Raw genomic sequence first — 6,532 nt, 5'->3', positions numbered from 1 at the left:
TTCTCAGCCCGTACACGCCACAGCAGAATGGGTTCGTCGAACGCAAGAACAGAACACTCATTGAGATGGCCGGAACGATGCTAGATGAATATAAGACTCCAAGAAAATTCTGGCCTGAGCCATTGATACTGCATGCCATACAATCAATGTGTTTATCTTCACAAGCTTCTGAACAAGACATCTTATGAGCTCCTTACTGGCAAGAAGCCAAATGTCAGTTACTTCAGAGTATTTGGCGCCAGGTGCTGGATCAAGGACCCACATCACACCTCAAAGTTTGCACCAAAAGCACGTGAGGGTTTTATGCTTGGATATGGAAAGGATTCGCACTCCTACAGAGTCTTCAATCTCTTTCATTACAAAGTGGTTGAAACAGTGGATGTGCGGTTCGATGAGACCAACGGTTCACAAAGAGAGCAACTGCCAAATGTGCTAGATGAAGTTCCATCCATTGAATCAATCAAGCTAATGGGAACTGGAGAAATTATACCTTCTGAAGCTCATCCTGAAGAAGAACTTATCATCTCAGCACCTGATCAACATGAAGACAATGCTCACCCTGAAGACATTCCTTCTAACGACGACAATGATCAGTAAGAGCAAAATCTTCGCCCTGTACATCCTCGCATTGCCAATGAAGTGCAGATTGAAAGAATTATTGATAGCATCAATGCACCCGGTCCACTCACTCGTTCAAGGGCAACTCAGCTAGCAAATTTCTGTGGGCACTTCGCATTCGTCTCAATAACAGAACCCAAGAAAGTTGAAGAAGCCTTCATGGAACCTGAATGGATTCAAGCTATGCAAGACGAGCTTCAACAGTTTGAGCTGAATAATGTATGGGAACTGGTCAAGCGTCCCGATCCTCGGAAGCACAACATAATAGGCACCAAATGGATATACCGCAACAAGCAAGATGAGCATGGTCAAGTTGTCAGAAACAAAGCTCGTCTTGTTGCTCAAGGATATACTCAAGTGGAAGGGATTGACTTCGATGAAACATTTGCTCCTGTGGCTCGACTTGAAGCCATACGCATACTACTGGCTATGCAAATCATCACAACATACTTCTTATCAAATGGATTGTGAAGAGCGCCTTCCTCAAATGGCAAGATTGAAGGAAGAAGTGTATGTTGCACAACCACCTGGCTTTGAAAGATCCAAACATCCTAACATGGTAATACAAGCTCAATCAAGGCACTGTATGGGCCTCAACAAGCCCCCTCGGGCCTGGTATGACACACTCAAATACTTCCTGAAGAGCAAAGGCTTCATACCTGTTCCCTAGATCCCACTCTCTTCACGAAGACATATGATGGTGAACTGTTTGTATGCCAAATATATGTGGATGACATTATCTTCGGCTGCACCAATCAGAAGTACAGTGAAGAGTTTGGCTATATGATGCAAGAGCAATATTAGATGTCCATGATGGGGGAGCTGAAGTTCTTCCTCGGTCTTCAAATACGGCAACAACGCAACGACATCTTCATATCTTAAGAGAAATATCTTAAAGAGTGCCTGAAGAAGTTCGGTATGCAAGACTGCAAAGGCTTCATGACGCCAATGCCAGCCAAAGCATCATCTGGGTCCTGACGACAATGGTAAAGAGTTCGATCAAAAGGTATACCGCTCCATGATTGGTTCTTTACTTTATCTATGTGCATCTAGGCCAGATATTATGCTTAGTGTTTGCATGTGTGCTCGATTTCAAGCGGCACCAAAGGAGTCGCATCACTTAGCTGTGAAGCGAATTCTTCGATATTTGGCTCACACCCCAACTCTAGGATTATGGTATCCAAAGGGCTCAGAGTTTGATCTGGTTGGATTCTCGGATGCTGATTATGCTGGTGACAAAGTTGATCGCAAGTCTACATCAGGCACATGTCACTTTCTGGGACGATCACTTGTATGTTGGTCTTCAAAGAAGCAGAACTGTGTATCTCTCTCCACTGCTGAATCTGAATACATTGCTGCTGGATCTTGCTGCGCTCAGCTTCTGTGGATGAAGCAAACACTCAAAGACTATGGCATTCATCTGAAGCAAGTGCCACTCTACTGCGATAAGAAAGCGCCATCAAGATTGCCAACAACCCAGTTCAGCACTCGAAGACAAAGCACATTGTAATTCGTCATCAGTTTCTCAGAGATCATGTTGTGAAGGAAGATATTGATATCATACTAAAAAGTGCGTTATATCGACTAGAGGGGGGGTGAATAAGGCGATTTTTATGAAAGTCTTCAAAACATAGGAGTTTGAAGACCAAACGATAAATAATTACCTATTACCATGCAGCGGAAGGTAGACTACACTAGGGCAACCATAGTCAAGTATTCAATGAAGTGAACGCACAAAGACTAATAGCAGCTATGGTAGTAAGGATCAGGTAGGAAGAATATTGTGAAGAGCCAAACAAACACCAGTCACTCAGTCAAGACAAAATGATAGAGCAAACATACAATGACTTCACAAGGGAGTAACAGTAAGTAAAGTGAAGTGAAGATGAAACCAGTGACTCGTTGAAGACAATGATTTGTTGAACCAGTTCCAGTTGCTGTGACAACTGTATGTCTGGTTGGAGCGGCTAGGTATTTAAACCTTAGGACACACAGTCCCGGACACCCAGTCCTGAACACGCAGCTCAGGACACCCAGTCCTCACCGTATTCTCCTTGAGCTAAGGTCACATAGATCCTCGCCCAATCACTCTGGTAAGTCTTCAAGGTAGACTCCCAAACCTTCACAGACTTCGTTCACTGGCAATCCACAATGTCTCTTGGATGCTCAGAACGCGACGCCTAACCGGTGGAGGATGCACAGTCCTCAAGTGTAATAAGTCTTCAGATCACACAGACAAGAAGACTTAAGTGATGCCCAATTCTCTCTGGCTCTGGTGGTTAGGGCTTTATCCTCGCAAGGAATTCTCTCTCAAAGGCTTCGAGGTGGGTTGCTCTCAAACGACAAAAGCCGTGCTTTCAATCTGAGCAGCCAACCGTTTATGGTTGTAGGGGGTGGGCTATTTATAGCCACTTGGCAACCCGACCTGATTTGTCCGAAATGACCCTGGGTCACTAAGGAACTGACACGTGTTCCAACGGTCAGATTTCAAACTCACACGGCCAACTTTACTTGGGCTACAAGCAAAGCTGACTTGTCTGACTCTGGACAAGATTCGCTCTCATAGTCTTCACTCGAAGACATAGGTTTTTGGTTTAGGCATCACTTCAGTCATTCTGACTGGTTCTCTTGGACCCCACTTAACAGTACGGTGGTTCCTATGACTCAACACAAAAGAAAAAGAACTACGAAAGATCTAAGTCTTCGAGCTCCATAGGCTTCATATAGTGTCTTCTCTTGTCATAGTCTTCAATGTGAATATCTTCATATACCACCTTTGACTTCAACGTCTTCATACAGTTTTAGGGGTCATCTCTGGTAGTAAAACCGAATCAACGAGGGACTTCTACCTATGTTATCCTGCAATTCTCACAAACACATTAGTCCCTCAACTAGGTTTGTCGTCAATACTCCAAAACCAACTAGGGGTGGCACTAGATGCACTTACAATCTCCCCCTTTTTGGTGATTGATGACAAACTAGTTGAAGTTTTCAACGGGGAATATAATCTGTGAAGTTGTAAAGGATAAGGAATTGTCTTCATAAGTTGCAAGGGCTCCCCCTGAAGATGTGCATATAAGTTAATTTGCTTTTGGAATGCAAATGAACATGGCAGGTTGTACTTGTGGAGATCCACTTCAACTTATGATGACAATCCACTATGCATGTGAAAGTATATGAAGATAATGACATGCATAATGGAAAATGGACGTCTGCAGAATGAGCTAAGTGCGGAATTTATCGTCGCACATGCGGAATTTATCTTCGCAAAACAAGGTGGCAAATAAGTAGCAGACGACCATCTAGTTTAAGTGTTACAACTCATAAGAACCAAATATAGAAAAAACAAGAGTTGTAAGCACGAAGCAAAATATAAAGCACCCGCCCATATGGACCCGCTTGAAGACTATCAATCTCATATGCTTCTCCCCCTTTTGTCAGTAATGACCAAAAAGGTTTGAAGACATAGAGCCTCTACTCGTTCCCATGAGGAGTAGGTGAAGTAGCAGGGTTGTTGGTGTTGTTTGGAGGTGCAGAAGAGCTTGGAGGTGCTGAAGGAGGTGGCGTGAAGTAGCATCGTCTTCTTCCTCAATAATTCTGGCAGTCACTGTGGCAGCAGAGGAAGAGAACTCAGAGTCTTCAAGGGATGGAGTTTCTAGCAGCACAGCCCTTCGAGGAGGTGTGGAGTCAAACTTGAATCTCTCAGAGAAGCCATCCTCTTGAAGATCAGCTTTAGAACACATCATCGTGAGCCCTTTCCATGTGCAGCAACAGGTTTCATGGGCAACGAAAGCATTCTTGGTGGCAAGATTTCGAGTGCGATTAACATCCACCAAGAGGCTTTTCATCTGACGCTTCAGCCAGTCATGATGCCTATCCTATTTCTGATGTAGAGCCACAAGAAGCTCTCGGTCGTTGAGAACACGAGTGCGCTTCTTGGGTCTTGGAGCAGTGGCACTGTCAGTGGCTTCAGTGGAAGCAGGGTGTGGTGCACGTGTAGTGCCAGCCAAAGGATACACCCGAGAAACTGCTTCAACGCCTTCAACGTTCTGAGTAAAACTCTGATGGTGTGCATTCTGAAGACTTAGAGGTTGCTTGGCAGGCTCAAAATATATGGCTTCAGTAGACATGTCCACGTCAGGCAAGAAGATCCGATGGTTGCGGGCTGAGGGCTGATACGAGATGGCGGAGTGTAGCTTGATCAGCCGCATGACCCAAGGGGCGTAGAACTTCAAACCAAACAGATCAATGCCTGATGCAGCAAGTTGGCGTATGAAGAAGTCCTGTGCATTGAAGCATTTGCCATGAAGTATATAGAGGACCAAAGTCTTCATTGCACCCTGAAGCTTGGCATTTGGAGAGTGCCCTTTGATAGGCCAGAGAGTTCGCTTGATGATGTGATAGATGGTTCTGGGCAGGTACTCAAGGTCTTCAACGAAGAACTCTGTGGGATACGCAGCATCTTGGGGCAATGGCTTCATCATGCTGAGCATTTGACTCATATCAGGTTCTGGCCGCTGAAAGATGCTCTCAATAGCTTCAGCATGCAGCTGACAGCCTTGCTCGAAGAGATCGCCAGGAGTGGGCAAGCCAGTGAGCTCAATGATGTCAAATGCATTGGCTTCATGATGAACGTTGCCAGTCATCCACTCCAGGACCCAAGTCTTCGGATCTCTGTTGTACCCTTTGATGTGAAGTGTGACATAGAATTGTAGCAGCAGCTCTTCATTCCAATGCTCTTCATCAGTAACAAACTGCAGCAGACCCACTTGCTTGAAGCAATCCAACGCTTCTTCTAGACAGGGCAGACCAGCTATAGCTTCAATGTCAAGGCGCTTGTGTGGGAAGATGCGACCTTGGTTTTAAAGAATGCAAGAGTAATAGCTTCGCTGAGGATAGCTCCAGAACTGATCAGATGATATCCTTTCCCTTGAGTAGGGGTTCCTGGAGCTATTGAAGAACGTGTTGTCTGCCCTGAAGCCATTGATGTTGAAGGAGCCAGGTGCTGATGCAGGACCTGGAAACCTTGGCAGTCTTGGAATTGGCTTCTGGACCTGAGGTCTGTGCTCAACATGATAGTTGAATTGGGGACCGGCAGCAGACTCAGGAACAGAAGTGGCGGGATCAGTGGCTTCGCTGTCTTCTAAAGCTTTTGCTGGGGAGGGCTCCACATTAGCTTCATTGGTGGTTGTGGCAGCCTCACGATTTTCATCCTCCACTTGACTATCTGGAGGGTCGGTCACAAGCACATTCTCCTAGAGAACTGCTTCTTGGTGGAACAGGGGAGTGGGATCTTGTGGTGCTTCTTCTTCTGCGGCTGTTGCAGCCGGAATGTCTTCAGCAGAGACTTGAGGCCTTGGACCTTTGCGAAGCCTGCGGAGCGCAGACGACGCCTGTGGAGTTGGAGTGGGCTGGGCCTCATAGTCTTCTTCCTCTTGTGGGCAATCCGCCCATGAAGCATCCTGTGCAATTGGCGTCAGTGGACGACCAATGCTGATGAGTTTGCTATTTTCAAACTGAGGAAGGACTGCATCATCTTCTACATTGTCATGATGACCAATGTCTTCAGCAGCGATGGGATCAGCTGCTGGAATGTCTTCAGCTTCAGGAGCCTCTGTGGAAGCAGGCTCATGAACTGTCAGTTGACGTTCTGCGTCAGGATGAACCATAGAAATGGGTTCAACTATCAAGGGCTCTATGGGAGCAGCCCGAGCTTTCTTGGTCTTTCTCTTTTTCTTGGTGGGGGCAGTAGGAGAGGCTTCAGAGTGTTTCCTCTTCCTGGCTCCAGCCTCAGCAGTTCTTGTCTTCTTGAGCTCTGAAGCTGTTGACCGGCTTTTTGGCTTCGAGCCAGTCAGTCTAGTTGGGAAGACAATCGGAACTGCTTCTTGCCTTGGTGCATCAGGTTCAGCCGTAG

The sequence above is a fragment of the Triticum urartu genome, chromosome 3, assembly GCF_003073215.2.
Source record: "Triticum urartu cultivar G1812 chromosome 3, Tu2.1, whole genome shotgun sequence".
In the NCBI taxonomy this organism is placed as follows: Eukaryota; Viridiplantae; Streptophyta; class Magnoliopsida; order Poales; family Poaceae; genus Triticum; species Triticum urartu.
This window is presented reverse-complemented; position numbering follows the sequence as displayed.